The following is a 19,042-nucleotide window of genomic DNA, read 5'->3' as shown; positions in this document are numbered from 1 at the left end:
TGAAATGAGGTTACCTTTAATTCATTGAACCATGATCGCCTGTATACTTGTTGTGTTTTCTAATACTCATATTTATTGTTGTTAATCTTTGTGCAACAAATACTTTGGGCTCTAATGCTTCTCTGTAATTTTAGAACCCCTTCAATTTCGGGACATAATTCAGACATTAAAATGCGCAACCAATACAATATACAAAAAATACACTTGAAGAACAGTGTAAGCGTAACAATCACATACCAAACTTTGACGTAATACGAGTATTACAGTGAAAGAATAGGTACATACCATCAAATAAGGAGTTTATTTGAAACCCAACCGTAAAAATGCAGCTTAATGTTGTCGACATTTGGAGAAAAATAAATCTTGCAATGTGTAGAAATAATCAGTTCAATAAGAGCAATAGAGCTAGTAAAAACTACATTAGCTTTTAAGTAAATCTGATTAGTTTATTGGATAAACAAGCAATTTTTTCGAAAATCATGTAAAACATACTTTGTGAACTTAACAAAATGCATTTTTAAGATAGCCAAATATTGGAAATACTTTATTGTAATCAGCAACATAAAAAATCTAGCTACCCAAAACTCAAAAAAAAAAAAATTGTTTTTGTTACGATCCTTCTTCGAATTAAATAAAGTTTTTTTAAAAGCTTAAGTCAGAATATTGCCGGATACATATGCTAGTGTCACAACTTAGATTTATGGTGAGAACAGTTTTACAAAAACGTTTCTGTAAATAACGGCGTAAAACAAAGTTGCATAGCAAGTCCTACAATTGTCTTCTTATGTGGAATCTGTGTAGCAGATTATACACATTTTGTCTGACTCACATACAGGTTTGATAAAAATGATGTTTTTTTTTTTTTTTTTTTTTTTTTGAAAAAAGGGTTCGTAATTAGTGCGACGAGTAACGTAACTTATAAATCACAGTACATACATTCAGAACCACAATAATAATAAACAAACAATTGAATAATAATAAACAATGAAATAAAAAGGAACACAAAAACAAAACTAAATAAGCACAAAAACGAAATACTTTGAACATACTTTTGAGTGCGGTTGAGCCGCTAGGAAAATCTAGTAATTAACAAGTTAAGAAGGAGAATAAAAGAATAAAATAATAATACCCTCCACCATTTGGAACTAATTTGGAAATTTACAAAAAATAAAATCCTTAAAAAATTCTGTTAAAATGTTAAAAATTATCAAAATATCGTATATAGGGAGTTGCTGTTATATCGGAGCTGTGCGAAGACCTGGACCTGCATAGACAATTTTCTGTCACAGGCAGTAGCATCCATTACGAACTTCAAATACCACATCTCAAACAATTTCAGTGGGTATTGTACCTAAAATCGTCAAAATACCGAATATTGGGCGGTACCATTATATGGGGGCTATACGAAGACGTGGACCTGCACAGACAATTCTCTGTCTTAGGGTGAAGTATCCATTTCGAATTTCAAATACCAAATTTGAAACAATTCCGGTGAATAATGTCGCTAAAATCATCAAAATACCGAATATTGGGAGGTACTGTTATATGGGGGCTATACGAAAACGGACAGACAGACAGACGGACATCGCTAAATCGACTTAGAATTTTACGCTGATCAGGAATATATTTATATATATATATACTTTGTTGGGTCTGACATGAGTATTTCGAGGAGTAACAAACGGAATGACACGGTGAATATACCCTCCATAGTATGGTGGAGGGTATGAAAATAATACTAAATGAAGAATCACACAAATTAACAAATATATACATATATCCATAAATTAATGTAGAAAATACTTTGCCGCTGTGAAAATCTAATAATTAAATACATAAATTCTAAAAATACACATTTCTCAGCCGCCATCAAATATTACATGTGAACATGTGCGCTGACCAATACGATAATTTGTTAGATAATAAAGGTTATGACCCACACGCACAGATATCGATGCGCTCAGTAGATATACAAGACCACTTGAATGAAATGACAACCAACCCTGTAATGTTATCCATTCAATATAAATATAGGTAATAGTAATTGTGTGGCTGCCATTAAGTTAAGATATATTAGCTTTGTAGTACTTAAGGAAAGAGAGGGGTCCCTTTCTCGCCTTCTTACATTTGGCCCTTCTAGTAGGGTAGAGAATGGAAGCAATTGTGTTCTATTCTAGCCTTCTTACATTCGGTCAAAAGGAATAAAGGACACATAAAAAATAGTTTACGCTATCCCCAGTATCTACCAGTAGAAAAAGAAACAAACAAAAAGTTATATCTTTAAAAAAATCCATCCTAGAATTTTAAAAATAAGACCATAAGGGCGTTTTAAAAATAACGGAGGGGAATTTTTCTTTTCGAAAATAATGTAAAACAACCTTTATGAACTTAACAAAATGCTATTAACATGTTAGAAGAATATAGGTAGACGCATCGAGACAGCTGCTGGGACCATGAACTGTCAAACTAATTTTGGAATTGAAAATGTTGAATGAAAAATTATTTAGATTTGCAAAAATGGTTGAAAACGCGTTTTTAATAACCTCCGAATGACGTCGTATAAGAAAACATATAAAAATGTACTTATATTTGAAAAGACATTTAAAATTTTTTGACATATCAATGTTCCCAAACGTTGATTCATCTACCTGTATTCTTCTACCATGGCTATTAATAATTCTTAAATAGTTTACCCCTGAAATGCATTTTTAAGATTGCCAAATATTGGGACTACTTTATTGTAATCAACAAAATAGGAAATCTAGCTACCCAAAAATCAAAAAAAAACAAAAGAAAAATTGTTACGATACCATTTAACTTTAAAAGTAACTTAAAGCACATAAAATTTGTACAAGTATGGCCACGTTGTACTATTTTGTTCGTCGTTCGCCGGCGTATGAAATAGAAATAAAGCTAATTGAGTTCGCGGCGTCCGACGAAATTTTCGCCGGCAGGAACACAATTGGAGCGAACGACGAATTTTTCGCGGCGTATGTACGTCGTCAAAAATAAGAACCATATGTGTATATAGAAATGCACACAATCACGGCGCGGTCGAAAATATCGTCGTCGGACGCCGCGAACTCAATTAGCTTTATTTCTATATCATACGCCGGCGAACGGCGAACAACAGTACAAAGTGGTCATACTTGTGAACTTATGAAAATACCTATCCAACAAGTGGTCACATGATGGGGTAAGTGGTCACGATTCGGAAGTTATAGTCAAATTATCGATTTTTTGGACCCGGATTTTTTATAAAACCCCCAAAAAGGGCCCATTATGGGGGTCAACAAAATTTATGCCAAATTATAGCTGGCACTCTTACCTTTCCAAAATGCTACAATTTTTGCTAATACCTTCTTCGGGTCCAGAGATATGGATCTTTCCCTCCGCATAACACGATTCTAACCAGTTTATTAAAATTATGTTTTCAGTAAAAAAAAGGTTTATTTCGCGTAGCCGTCGTTGGAATTACAAAAGTTTTCTAAATTTGACACTTTTTGTAAATAGCCGGCCTTGGGCCGGTGCTTGAGATTTTCTCCTTTATTACATCCTTTATTTACATCAGAAATCATACATATATGATCAGAAATTATGAATTCATCTCTAAGTTAAACTCTGTACCGGTAATTGCTTTACTCTCCCATTTTTTGTTACAATGTTTTTTAAATGCAATGTCTTTTTATTAGAGTTCTGCCAGCTAAACACCAAAGCTTTTATTAGAATACGATAGAAAGCATAACGCAGAAATTTCAAGCAAAGTTATCATATTATCGATCAGTCATTCTCCTGCTGTTTTGCGTGTTCGATCGATTCTTATGAAACTACATGTGTTCGTTGTGTTACAATCGCCAAACGTTGACACCGTGGGCAGCCTGTTGCTAACCGGTGCTTATAATAATTTCTGAACAAAGTTTCAGCAAAATCCATCAGTGGTCCGAGGCGAAGATTAGTGGAGTATTTTACTAGATATAGTCGTCTAAAGAGAGAGAGAGAGAGAGTCGTCTAATGAGAGTCCGGAAATACACGAACGCAGACCAGGAATTGTGGTGGCCAAATTGATTTGAATCTTGTTAAAATCATATGCGAAATACTATACAATTCACAAAATCAGCTACAACAACAACTGAGTGAACTATAACCAAAATACTTAAAAAAATATCAAATTTAAATATTTTGCATAAAAATTAATTTAGTTTACTAAGTGAATATAGCTCTTAAAATGATTAGTGATTAATCTTCTTAAAAAGAAGAAGAAGTGCAAAAGAATTCGTAAAACGTGTAAAAACCCGAAAAATTTAATACCGTTGGTTTTGCAAATCATAGTCTAATATCCAAGCAAAACTACATGATAATGATCATGTAATTAAGATAATTAAAATGGCGTTAGCTTGGGTATCAGATAATGATTACAGTGAATGTTTCCTAAATTGGCAAATTTGCATTGATATTAAATAAAGAGAACATCAACATTCTCCTATTGCAAAACCAATGAAGTTTTATAACAGTTTCTGTTAGTTCTCTTAATATAACAGAGCACCCTCAAAAAAAAAAGAGATCAATAGCAAAATTTTGTATTACTCCATTACCAGCAGCAGCAGAGCAGTCACCATCATAATCTCTGCGAAAGTACTTTCGTCGTGGGATCGTGAGAGTTGAGTGAGTACTTAAATGATTTTTTCCTTTTTGATATAATTTTGCATGTATTGGGTGACTATGATCAAATTTCTTTCTTGAACAGTTATTATTTGAGAAACAAATTTGACACCAATAGTAAACTATTCATTCCCAACATAACATTTGGTTTTCGTTACCAAGTCAAAAGTTATGTGAGTTGGTAACCTTAATATCAGAAAAGTATAGAGAGAAAAAGAGAACAATCATGAACGTGAATGTAATATATGAGTTCTTTTGTGAGTCATTTATCTATAATTTAATTCTTTGTTTACATTTATTATTGTTTTTGCACCCTACCTTAAGCATAAACCTATTTTAATTTTTTTATTCAACTTAAACCCAATTACTTTAAGTGCTTTAGTTATCCTTCATTCATAATATTTATTAACTCATAAATATTTTCTACGTTTATTGAAATTATTTATTCCATTCTGTTTACATTTGATAATGTTGTGATTTCTATAATGTTGACAATTGTCAATGATAAAATCACTATTACCAAAATAGATTATTTCCACTTTTGCATCTAGCGTTAATAGGTATATCAAATTTATCTCTTTGCTAGATATAAGTTTACATTTTCAAATACGTATGCATCTTTTTATTGAAATTAAAATTCAACATGCATTCTGAATATACTCCTGAAGATAATCTGATTGATTCTTTTTAGTCGTTGAAGAGGTTGGTAGTGTCATCATGGGGTCATATATGAACTCTCTATTGTGGACTTGTTTATTTAATTATGACAATGGATGGGAGGGCAATTACAGCACCAAATATCAGCATGTTGCTTCAGACTTTTGATATCTGCTTTCTCTTACTTTCTCCCATATGCTTTCTCTTCTCATCACATGTAGCTATCTGTTATATACCTTTTCATCTCTATAACTGTCTCTTTCGATCACCATATAGGTATCAAATTTCCTTTTCCTGCTCAATCTATGTTGCTTTTCTTCTGATATTTCTTTTCTTTTGCACGCACAAAATAATTGAATTTCTGTAGCACAGTGGTATTAGGTATATTCATGCCCAACGAACCCCCCCACCGACGAGCCACAAGGCCGAGTAATATGCGTGCAGGTATGTATATATGCCACAATGTCATCTACCACAATAATGTAAACGTTGTATGTTACACCTACACCGGCATGGTAGAAGAATATAGGTAGACGCGTCGACACAGCTGCTGGGACAATGAACTGTCAAACCAATTTTGGAATTGAAAATGTTGAATGAAAAATTATTTAAATTTGTAAAAATTGTTGAAAAACGCGATTTATAAAGCCTCCGAATGACGTAGTATATAAAAAAAAACATATAAAACTCTACTTATATTTGAAAAAAACATTTAAAATTTTTTGACATATCAATGCTCCCAAGCGTTGATGCATCTACCTGTATTCTTCTGCCATGTACACCGGCTAACGCGAACCAAAGTTTTCTAAATGTGGTGCTTTTGTAATCCAACAACGGCTACGCGAAATAAGCCTTTTTTATTGAAAACATAATTTTAATGAACTGGTTAGAATCGGGTTATGCGGATGGAAAGACCCATATCTCTCGACTCAGTAAAGGTATTAGCACTTTTTGGAAAGGTAAGAGTGCCAGCTTTAATTTGGCATCAATGTTGTTGACCCCCATAATGAGGCCTTGTTGGACTTTTTGGGGGGTTTTATAAAAAATCCTGGTCCAAAAATCGATAGTTTGACTATAACTTCCGAACCGTGACCACTTACCATAATGTGAACACTTGTTGGATAAGTATTTTCATAAGCTTTCTAACGATGCCTATATTGTCTATATCGGTTAATAGGGGCGGTGTCCAGGCCGGGTCTTGAACCCGGATTTTCGGGTCAAAAATCTAGGGTCCCGGGTCCGTCCCCCAAGAAAAAAATAGTTTCCCGGGATCAGGGTAAAAATGCCTACCACTGGAAAATTTTTCGAAAAAAATGAACAGTTTTTACTAAACTAGAGTTAAGCCCCAATTTTCAGGCAAATCCGTGAAAAATGTTGCATCGAAATTCCGAATAACGGGAGGTACCCTTGTTTTGGGGCTTTGCCAAAACGTAGACCTATACATACAATGTTTCGTCACGCGAGCTAGAACCCAACCATCCTAGACACAACACAAATTGTTCTGATAAATTTTGGCTCCCTACGTCAAATAATGTGAGCTGTATCGGGATTTTAACAGACAGGCGGACAACTTTATATAGACTTAGAATTTTATGCTGATTATTAATATATTTACTTTATGGGGTCTACGAAGAATATTTAGGGATGTTACAAACGGAATGACAAAGTTAATATACCCTCCTTTCCAGGGTGGTGGGTAATAAAATCTCATTATTCAGTGTAAATATTGCAACATTCAAGTTCGTAAATGCTTTATGCAAAGTTAATAAACAGGAATTTACTAAATGTAAACAAGTGTGAAAAGAGATGTTAAGACTTGATCACGGTATATATTTTAGCGTGCGGAATATATATCTGCAAAACTACTTAAACACTAGCTAACACTTAAATACTAAAATAAATATATTTGAACAAGGTGACATTTTGTGCTAGTTATATATAAATTGTGAACATATATAATATTTAGGTCGAAATCTTACATAAAATACAAGTAAAAAAGCTGTAAGTTCGGCCGGGCCGAACTTGGAATACCATCCACCATTTGGTACAAATTTGGCTATTTTCAAAAAAATAAAATCTGTTAAAAATTCTGTTAAAATCTTAAAAATACCTAATGAAGCCCTATATTAAGGTCTACACGTCAACGTGGACCTGCAAAACAACTTTTGTCATAAGCTATTACAAAATTCAAATGCGAAACTTGAAAAAAATGTAGATAAAATCGTCAAAATACCGAATATAGGGAGGTTGTAACGACACGATTTCCGCCGTTGCTAGGATAAGCTCGCGGTGGCCAAGGTGCGTCACAGAAATTTGTTTATTTCAGCGACTTGAGTAAGGAGAAGGTTTCAGATTTTGTCTTGTGAGAGATACCCAGGTTTATTTCACTTGTTTTTATTTTAGTCGTAAATTCAGGCTGGTTCACTTGTGTGGCCAACTCGACGATCGTCCGGCGACGTGTCCTGGCAAGTTCCTGATGGGAGGCTGCTTCTGGGGTTCTGGCTTCCAGCGGCTTGGGAAACTCACTGGCTCTATTATGGGGGTCCTATGTTGGGTTCTGGAACCGTGGGTACGCGGTCTCCCGTGGCTGTCGAACTCACGGGAATAGATTTCTTTGGTGTTGTCCCTCCTTTCAAGAGTGGCTTTTCCAACTCACTCTTCTGCGGAGCAACCTGAGGACTTTTAGGAACTGGGACCCTTTCTCTGAGTGGCGTAGGGAAACTCACTCTTGAGGCTTTGTGTCCGAGAGTCTTACCTGGTATCCTCCTTGGGTATCGTATCACGGTCTTCTCAGTTCCCGCACTCGTGTTACCGGTTTTCACTTGATTGATCCCCACTCACAGCGAGCCACTCCTTTTATAGGGATCAGGACGGTGTGCTTGCTTAAAGGTGCCCTACAGACGTATGTTGTTGCTACCTTTTACTCGCAGTTCCTTTGCATAAACAAGTTGTTTACACCTTAGCGGCGCTTCAAAGCGCTCCACCTACGCCTGTTGTTGCTACTTGTTTTTCTCGCGATCACTGCATAAACATGTTGTTTACTCCTTGGTGTCGATGGGGAATGCCTTACACATGCATGTTGCTGCTACTTGTTTTTCTCGCGATCACTGCATAAACAAGTTGTTTACTCCTTGGTGTCGCTGGCGAATGCCTTATATATGCATGTTGTTGGTACTTGTTTTTCTCCAGCGAGACATTTGGATCATCGGCGTAAACGAGTTGTTGACAATTTTTGGCTACTGATAATTGTTGTGGCAGTAATCCTCGTCTGCAACAATAAAACCTTAGGGACGTATAGAAGTTATGGCAAACAATGTATGTTTCATTAAATTCATATATTCAATTCAAATATAAAAAAAAACAATTCATTTTAATAATAGTAATTAATTATATCGATGCACAGCATCGGGATGTGGAGCCGGAAACAAGTTTCGACTTCCGGCGTTACACTGCTCCCCCTCCTCTGAGAGAAGGTCATTAACAGGGCTTCACAAAAACTTTCCCTTGGCGAATCACCAGAAGACGATAACGACGGCCTTGTATGTTTACCATCCTCTTGTATTGTTTGCGCGGTATGCGCAGATTAATACCCATTTTAATATGGCGTTGTAGGCCATTTTGGACATCTTTTGGAAGGTTTACGCGACACGCAAAAGGATATCCTTGGTCTCGTTGGTCGGGTACCACAATCACGCTTCTCAATTGAGCGCTGGGCGTAACTACGGTTCTTGTGGGTACCAAACGGGGGTTACGTCGGGTAATGTCGAACTCTGGCTCCGACTCGGTCTCTGTGGAATCCGCATATCTAGGTGACGTCGGATTTCTAGGATGAACGTACCCAATCTCTGGTTCGGATTCGGAGAAATCGGTTTCCGTTGACTCGTTGTATCTGGGTGAAGTCGGGTTTTCGGGACTGGTGGGTTCCAGCTCGTGGCTTATTTCATCATCCGAAATCTCTATTGTCTCCAATACCCCCTCTTGTCTTGTGTCGGAATATGGTAGTCCGGTGAAAAACCTCTCAGGAGTGATCCCGTCCATGGAATCTTCGATGATGATGGTTGATGATAATGGGGACACTATGGGAGACGGCGTGGTGGGGCTAAATTGCGCTCGCCTCACCCGTGGTGGTGTTACCAAGTCATCGGTGTTTCCCACGAGAGCTTCCCGGGACGCGGAATTTGCCCTGGACGGCAAATCAGCTGTGGATGGTACCTGCCTTATCATCGGTCGTACAACACAAACCGGTTTCTTTGTAGATTCAAACGACATGTGGGTGGGAAGACTCTTTAGGATTGCGGATTCCGTTTGGCTTTCCAGCCCCTGGTGTTTGTAAAAGGCTTTGGTTTCAACAGTGGGTGGTTGCTCCTCCATTTTGCTGGTGTCTGGCGTTTGAAGCTGGAGAAGAAAGAAAAGTACCAGAATTATTTACCCGTTTAAGATGTGCCGCTCTCAGGTCGCCCCGCTCCCTACCCTGGACGCTCACGATGACCGGAGATGGAAAGCTTAGTACTTCATACGGCCCGTCATATTTCGGGGCTAATTTTGCCGCAAAGTTTTCAACGGCTTTAGATAAGGGATGCTGCCGAACCCAAACCAAATCTCCTACCGCGGGTTTCCATGGCCGTCGGCGAAGGTTATAGTATCTCCTTTGGTCTTCTCCCACGCGGCCAAGTTGGTTACGCACTATCTAAAAATTTCCCGATGTTCATCTGTTCTATCAATCGGAGTTTTCTTAGCTACTCCTGTGCCCGGAGTCACCTCATCGTACAAAGCGTTTGGAAGTCGTGGTTCACGGCATTGTACAAGAAAGGATGGTGTATAACCGGTGCTTTCTGATTTGCTGGTGTTTACAGCGAGGTTTACTTCCGGAAGAAATTCGTCCCATTTATGGTGTTGATTACAGCAGATTTGGGCCAACATCATTTTGACGGTTCGATTTGCCCGGTTGGATTCTCTTGAGGACAATACGGTGCTGTAAATTGATGTCGCACTCCGACTTCTTGTAGGTATTTTCCTAGTTCCCGACTAGTGAACTTCCTTCCATTATCCGTGATGAGTAGCTTGGGCACTCCGAATCTTGCGACAATCCGTTCTCGGAAAGCTTTGACGACTCCACCAGCGGTAGCCTTACGTAACGCAACTAATTCCACCCACTTGGAGAAACGATCTATGAAAACTAGTAGCACTGTATTACCATGCTTCGTCCGCGGCAACGGTCCCACGAAATCAGCGCAGACCGTAGCCCAGGGCTCATCCGGAATGTTTATGAGCATTTCCCCAGCAAGCGCCAGCTGACTGGGCTTGTAACGTTGGCAGGATTTACAGCTTCGCACAAACTTTGTTATGTCCCTCGTCATTCCGGGCCAAAAGTATCGTTCGGATATCCGGTTCGCCGTTTTCCGGATCCCTAGATGACCAGCAGCGGGTTGGCTGTGATTTTCATGAAGGACTCGCGATCTCAGTTGGGTGGGGACACACAGCTTCCAAGGCGTGTTGTCGACGTCGTTCGGGTGCACCGGAATATGTCTGTAGAGTTGTCCGCCGACTACAGCATAGTCCGGAAATTTTTTCGGGCTTCTTTCGATTTCTTCCTTTTTTGACTGTATCCATGTGCACTCTGTTCCGGTCTCTGCTACAGCTCGTTGCAAGGATTTCCTAGATAGGGTATCAGCGATTACATTTAGAGCTCCTTTGCGATACTGTATCGTATATCTGTATTGCTGGAGTTCTAACGCCCATCTTGCCAATCGGCCGGTGGGATTCTCGATTGAGTTCAACCACTTCAAGGCTAAGTGGTCTGTCACGACTTGGAACTCGTACCCTTCTAAGTACTGGTGCATTTTCCTGATGCCCCACACAATTGCCAGGCACTCTTTCACGGTGGCAGAATAGTTACGTTCCGCGCCGTTCAAGGTGCATAGAGAACTAGTTCTCCCTCGGTAAACTCTTGAGTGAGCACTGCCCCTAGGCCACAGTCACTGGCATCGGTCTGTAACAAGAAGGTTCTGCAAAAATCGGGACAGGCCAGCACCGGGGCTTGCGTTAATTGTGCCTTCAGAAGCTCAAAGACTGTCTGCTGATCTTCCGTCCACCGCCAGTGCTTTCCCTTTTTCAATAGGGATGTCAATGGATGGGCTAAAGTGGCAAATTCAGGTACAAAACGACGATACCAGGAAGCGGTGCCTAAGAAACGTCGCAACTCCTTCAGATTTTGTGGTGGCCTTATATCAAGTATCGCTGCTATTTTCTCTGGATCCGTCCGTATCCCTTCTCCTGACACTACATGGCCCAAATATTTGGCTTCTTTCTGGAAACATTAGCACTTTTCCGGGTTGATACGAAGATGAGCCGCTCGGAGCCTTCGGAACACCTCATGGAGATTTGTCTGGTGTTCATCAAGGGTTTTCCCGATCACAATGATATCATCTAGGTAATCAAACGCAACCGGCTCCATTTCCGGTCCGATGACTCTATCAAGGGCACGCTGGAATGTTGCTGGTGCGGAATGCAGACCAAAAGGCATAACTCTCCATTGGAACAGACCCCGGCCTGCGACTGTGAAAGCCGTATACTTCCGACTCTCTTCTTCCAATGGTATCTGCCAATACCCATCCTTGAGATCTATGCTACTGACGTATTTGGCCTCTCGGAGCCGGTCCAATATCGCCTGTATTCGTGGAAGCGGATATGCGTCGGGATCGGATTTGGAGTTAAGGTGTCGGAAATCCATGCACAATCTCCAACTGCCATTTTTCTTCTGGGCGAGAGTAATCGGGGAGCTGTATGGGCTTCGGGATGGTTCGATAAAACCTTCCGCTTAAAGTTCGCTGATTTTTGCGACTATGATCCCCTGCATGGCAGGGTTACGTGTGGCGTACCGCAACTTGAACGGTCGATCGTCTGTCATAGCGATGCGATGAGTAGCTGCAGTTGTCGGTCCATGAATATCACGGAATTGTTGAAGTTCATTGTCCAGAAACGTTTGTATTTTCTGTTGATCTTGACTGGATGTAGCACTTACCGGTAAGCGGTCCTTCGTAGATTCCTTCGTAGATTCCTTCGTGTGGTTCGACTGCCATGTGGGTCGATAATGTCACACATACAAGTGGTGCTGTTCCACATGCCCAAGATCTTCTCTCCCTTGACCTGCGACCGCAAACACACATGACAGACCGGCCATCGTTAGTCGAGCCCCTACCTTGATCAAAAAATCGAGACCGAGGATGACGTCCTCGGTAGCATCCGGCATTAGCAAAAGGCAGGAAGGAACCAGTTGGTGGCCAAGATCGATGGTGGCTTTAATCGCATATTGGATTTGACGCTGCGATCCATCTGCTAGCGTCACACTAGCGATAAATGGTATTCTGCTAACAAAGTTCCCCAATGTGGCTACACAGGTTTCGCTGATGAAGGAAGTTGTGGCTCCTGTGTCGACTGTGGCCGCAATCCGAATTTGCCCAATCGCGATTGTTGCCACCAGTCTGTTTGGTTGCATATGAAGGGATGTGTTCAATTGAGGGATTTGGATGCTCTCGGTGGACCCGTCTCCCCTCGATCTAGACGAGTCCGGCGCTCGTTTCCCGAGCTCCTGCGACAACAGTCTATAGTGCGCACACTACGTCGACCGCACTGCCAACTCGACGATCGTCCGGCGACATGTCCTGCCAAGTTCCTGATGGGAGGCTGCTTCTGGGGTTCTGGCTTCCAGCGGCTTGGGAAACTCACTGGCTCTATTATGGGGGTCCTATGTTAGGTTCTGGAACCGTGGGTACCCGGTCTCCCGTGGCTGTCGAACTCACGGGAATAGATTTCTTTGGTGTTGTCCCTCCTTTCAAGAGTGGCTTTTCCAACTCACTCTTCTGCGGAGCAACCTGAGGACTTTTAGGAACTGGGACCCTTTCTCTGAGTGGCGTAGGGAAACTCACTCTTGAGGCTTTGTGTCCGAGAGTCTTACCTGGTATCCTCCTTGGGTATCGTATCACGGTCTTCTCAGTTCCCGCACTCGTGTTACCGGTTTTCACTTGATTGATCCCCACTCACAGCGAGCCACTCCTTTTATAGGGATCAGGACGGTGTGCTTGCTTAAAGGTGCCCTACAGACGTATGTTGTTGCTACCTTTTACTCGCAGTTCCTTTGCATAAACAAGTTGTTTACACTTTAGCGGCGCTTCAAAGCGCTCCACCTACGCCTGTTGTTGCTACTTGTTTTTCTCGCGATCACTGCATAAACAAGTTGTTTACTCCTTGGTGTCGATGGGGAATGCCTTACACATGCATGTTGCTGCTACTTGTTTTTCTCGCGATCACTGCATAAACAAGTTGTTTACTCCTTGGTGTCGCTGGGGAATGCCTTACACATGCATGTTGTTGCTACGTGTTTTTCTCGCGATCACTTGCATAAACAAGTTGTTTACTCCTTTACATCGCTGGAGAATGCCTTACATATGCATGTTGTTGGTACTTGTTTTTCTCCAGCGAGACATTTGGATCATCGGCGTAAACAAGTTGTTGACAATTTTGGCTACTGATAATTGTTGTGGCAGTAATCCTCGTCCGCAACAATAAAACCTTAGGGACGTATAGAAGTTATGGCAAACAATGTATGTTTCATTAAATTCATATATTCAATTCAAATATAAAAAAAAAAATTCATTTTAATAATAGTAATTAATTATGTCGATGCACAGTATCGGGATGTGGAGCCGGAAAAAGTTCCGACTTCCAGCGTTACACGGTACCATTGGGGTTTTAAAACGTGGACCTGCACAGAAAATTTTCTGGCATAGGCTGTAGTATCCATTACGAACTTCAAATACAAAAATTGAAAGAATTCCAGTAAACAATGTCGTTAAAATCATCAAAATACCGAATATAGGGAGGTACCATGGGTGTAATAAAACATGGACCTGGACAGACAATTTTCTGTCATAGGCTGTAGTATTCATTACGAACTTCAAATAACAAATTTGAAACAATTCTGGTAAATAATGTCGCTAAAATGATCTAAATTACTTCATTTCGTTCGGAAGCTAGAGCGATTTCCACAGACGGACGGATATTGCTAAATCGACATAGAATTTGATGCTGTTCAAGAGTATATATACTTTGTGCTGTCTGAAATGTATATTTCGAAGTGTTACAAACGAAATGAAAAACTTAATATACCCTCCATACTATGGTGGAGGGTATAAAGGTAAATTGTGAAAGAAATTTTAGTGATTATGAACAATTAAGTGGGATGTGTAAAGATAACTTGTAAATTGTGCTAAAATAAATTGTGTAATTATAGGGTTAATGAACATGGTTAAGAAATGGCTTTGTCTGCTCCAGAACTGCAAGAATGTAAACGTATAAATAAGTATCACAGAATTCATTTTATCAGTTCATTTATCACCTATGTGTTCCGGGAGTTACAAAAACCGGTCGTATGTAGTAGCTGGGACTGTTGTCAAGATTTTCATTTGGAATTCCCACAGGTAAAAGGTAATTTGATTTTGTTCAGCAGCATATATCTCGTTCAAAAGATGATTGTTGTGTTCGGCTAGATTTGGAAAGCGTTTGGATGGGTTTTGAAAGAGTACAACACTTTCAATTACGCCAAGATTTGACACATAATCGTTGATAATGAAAGCAATTCTTCTATTGGTCCAAAAATCTAAAAAAAATCTTGACCAGAAATGGATCAACGATCAGTTTAATTAATTTGTAAATAATTCCTTTGTGATATACCGAGGATTAGCGTTCCTATTGCACCACTCTGTCCAGTACAGACCTATCTCGCCTGAGCTTGACTCTAGTGACCCGTACATGGAATGTATGGGGGTAGCGGTCAAGTGTGGAACCGCCGAGGTAGAGGTGCTCAACATGTACATTCCGCCGTTAAATAGCTGTGCCTCACGTTACATGCCTAATATCAGTTCACTACTGGTAGGCAATAACCGTCTGGTGCTAGGGGATTTCAATGCCCATCATGAATTATGGCATTCCGTCCTAGAGAGGCATGGCGCTGGCTGAGCAAATAGATAGCTCCACGTTTTGCACAGTGAATGAGGACGCGCCCTCCAGAATAAGGGGAGACTGCCACAGTTCTCTGGACATATCCATCGTGTCCCCAGGTCTGACGAATGACGTAACTTGGCAATCAGTCATTTCTCTAGGCTCAGACCACCTCCCCATTATTATCGCCATCAACAGACCACCCGACTTCATTGACTCTGAACGCCGCACTTTCCTTAACCACGGGAAAGCCAATTGACAAGGATTCAGAGAGTATACCAATCGCCGCTTCAGAGAACTGCCCAACCCATCTGATGTTCAGGTAGCGGATAGGTGTTTCCGGGACATCATCAAAGCTGCAGCCGCTCGCTATGGTCGAATACCTGAAATAAGACAAAATTTCCCAGCAGAGGCAGCGTCTGTCTCATTCAACGGCGTAGAAGTGACAGATCCGAAGAGGTGCGCGTGTTATTTTAAGTAGTTTGTAGACCACCCCGAGAGTGACAGGGCGAAGAGAAGGATCCTACGCCGTGTACGATCTCTTCCAGCCGAGGAGGTACCACCACAATTTACGTTGGCAGATGTTGCACAGGTCATCAGAAGCGCAAAGTCATCCAAAGCGCCTGGTCCTGACGGAATCTCAATGGTGATGTTGAAGCAACTGGATGAACCAGGAGTTGAGTATCTTACAAGTAGCAGTTCCCGATGCCCGGAAAATGGGCAGGGTGGTCCCGCTACTGAAGCCAGGCAAGGATGCCAGCAAAAGTGATTCATACAGGCCGATATCACTTTTGTCACCAGTAGCAAAGACGCTTGAGGCTTTACTCCTCCCCAGCATAAGAGAGTGTTTTCCAGTAGCCGATCATCAACAGGGATTCCGAAAATTGCACAGCACAACAACATCTTTACACGCCATTCCCATACATGTCAGCAGAGGTCTCAACCAGAACAGGCCGTGCGATAGAACAGTTATGGTGGCACTTGATTTATCAAAAGCCTTTGATACAGTCAATCATGCCACACTGTTCGAGGACATTGAGCGCACCACCCTCCGGCCAAGTTTGAACGTTGGATAGTAAACTACATGTGTGGACGCCAGTCGTACGTGGAATTCATAAACAAAAAGTCGAGCATCCGTAGAGTTGAACAGGGAGTTCCCCAAGGTGGGGTGATATCTCCGGAACTGTTTAACCTCTACCTTTCTGACATTCCACGCCCTCCAGACGGCATAGAGATTATAACGTACGCAGATGATTGTACGCTCGTGGCGTCCGGACCCATTATTGATGACATTTGCGATCGGTTAAACGCTTACCTTGTTGATCACTGCGAGGAATATGAAGATATCCGAAACTAAGTCGACCGCCACACTTTTCACCACATGGACTGCGGAGATGGGGCTATCCTTGAATGTGCAGGTCGATGGTGCAATTATTCCGACCACCAACTACCCCAAGGTATTAGGGGTCACATTCGATAGCCTTTTTAAGTCGTCCGCGCATACCACAGCTATCTGCGACAAGATTAGAAGTAGGAACAAGGTTCTCAAGTCTCTGGCCGGCAGTACTTGGGGAGCTGATAAGGAGACCTTGTTGACCTCTTACAACGCGATAGGCCGGTCTGTGGTAAACTATGCGGCTCCGGTGTGGTCCGCCAACGTCAGTGCTACGCAGTGGAAAAATGTGCAGTCCTGTCAGAATGCCGCCCTTAGAACCGCAACAGGGTGCCTTCTCATGACACCTGTCGATCACCTACATGAGGAGGCGAAGGTCTTACCGGTGCGACAGCATAACAAAATGCTGTCAATGCAATACCTGCTTGGGTGTTATAGACAAAGCCATCCAAATCACCATCTTGTGGATAGGCAACCTCCGCCCAGGCTCGTTAGGAAAAACCTTCATGATCTAGAGAGAGAGGTACAGAGGTATAAGAGAGAGCCTCTAGATCAACAGGCCTATCAAGCGGGACTGAATAGTATTCTCTCTGATGCGGTCTCAGAAGCCATTGAAGGATATAGAGTAAATACTGTGCTAGGAGACCATCCCCCTCCCGTCGCAGCTGAAGAACGATAGCTGCCCCCACAAACACGAGTAGTTTTGGCTCAATTACGATCCGTATAGTGCAGCCGCCTAAATTCCTACTGGACCCGGATTAACGGCGACGTGCAAAACATCTGCCCAGCATGTGGCACAGGACCACATGACATGCTGCACCTTTTTCGCTGCCCAGCCAAGCCTACTCACCTAATACCAGTCTCGTTATGGACACAACCCATACAGGTTGCATCCTGAATTGAGTCAGAAAATGGAAACCAAACGAACACAGATGTATGAGCTGCTACAACAACAACAACATAATCGTTGATAATGACAGTAAATTTTCTATTGAATAAAAATAACATAATATATCGCAGAATTGATTAAGCGAAAGCTTGAGAATAGTTAAAAAATATCACAGATAATATATAATATTTGTACCCATTTTTCCCCTATGTGTGCACGGGGTAGACTTGATGTAAAATTGCGCTGATGTACTATTTGGCAGACATTCGATGGATTCTGACAGGTATGATGTTTATGACCAAGAAGTCTGGCGTTCTAAATGATAGATATTGTTCATCAGAACGTTGCAGTGAGAGTCTAACTTTTCAACGAACTGCCTTTGGAGGTTTAAAGGGCTAAGTACATAAGAAGCTTGAAGTCATGGCTAGGCATATTTTGTGACATTTCACAAAGGGATTACAGAGCCGCACTAAAATCCAGCCGTAGTTTTCCATTATAATTTGACATTATTATGCCTAGCCATGACTTCAAGCTTCTTATGTACTTAGGCTTAAGGCATATATGCAAAATGGTGGTGTTATATATATGTACGTGTTTGCAGATACTTTCATGGGGTTTTCATATTTTCTTTGGATTGAGCTTGTTGAGTTTGTCAAAAGTGATTCCCAATATTGTATGCATTGTTTGAAGGGGGTTTCGAAGCCATCAAGAATGCATCGAATCTGGTTGCGAAGCTGGTTGCTTTCGGGCATTTTCCTGATGCATTCCTGATACAGTAGGTTTCGGATTTAGGCGCATTAATTTTGATGCCCCATGTCTGATAACATTGATTAATACGCTCTATATGTTCGAATTCATGTTGTAAAGCTTCTCCCATGAGGTACTATGAGCGTAAATCAAGAAGTCGTCAGCATAAAGTACTGCCATTAAGAAAAATTTAGAACAGGAAAGAAGTAAGCACACTTCCTTGTGGGACTCCGCTTTGTACCAAACCATGTTCCGAAGTAGTATTGTTTATTTGAACAAAAATATTCCTGTCTGTTATAAGCGTAAATTATATGATCACTAGAATCAAAATATTGTTTCATAATGTTCATGGTTTTCTTGTGTTTGTTTTTGTATTTCTCTTGCATAGTGATTCACCTTATTATTAAATCAATTGTTATTTTTTTATTTTTGTTAATTTGTTTTAATGTTAATAATAATTTTAATTAAGATCCTTAAAATTAAGAATACTATAAATAATTTTAGAATAGTCATGTATAGAAGTTTTTGGAACCGTCCATGGCCCAATGGGCTATGTAATTGTGTTAATTGAACATAAATAAAAAAAAATAAATAACTTCGAATGGTTTTAATGAGAAAGGGATCTAAATTAATTAATTTGTATACGATTCCCTTATTGCGGTCAGAATCAAACGTCTTCTCGATATCCAAAGAAATAGCTA

At 40.6% G+C, this 19,042-nt stretch overlaps 1 protein-coding gene across 1 annotated transcript in view; it reads left to right on the top strand.

Annotated features, from left to right (window-relative positions):
- LOC101889182 (CD2 antigen cytoplasmic tail-binding protein 2 homolog) overlaps window positions 1-19,042 on the top strand; it is a 115,397-nt gene that overhangs the window by 96,068 nt on the left and 287 nt on the right. The window lies entirely within an intron of this gene.

Source organism: Musca domestica, unplaced genomic scaffold (genome assembly GCF_030504385.1).
Source record: "Musca domestica strain aabys unplaced genomic scaffold, Musca_domestica.polishedcontigs.V.1.1 11, whole genome shotgun sequence".
NCBI lineage: Eukaryota > Metazoa > Arthropoda > Insecta > Diptera > Muscidae > Musca > Musca domestica.
This window is presented reverse-complemented; position numbering and strand designations above follow the sequence as displayed.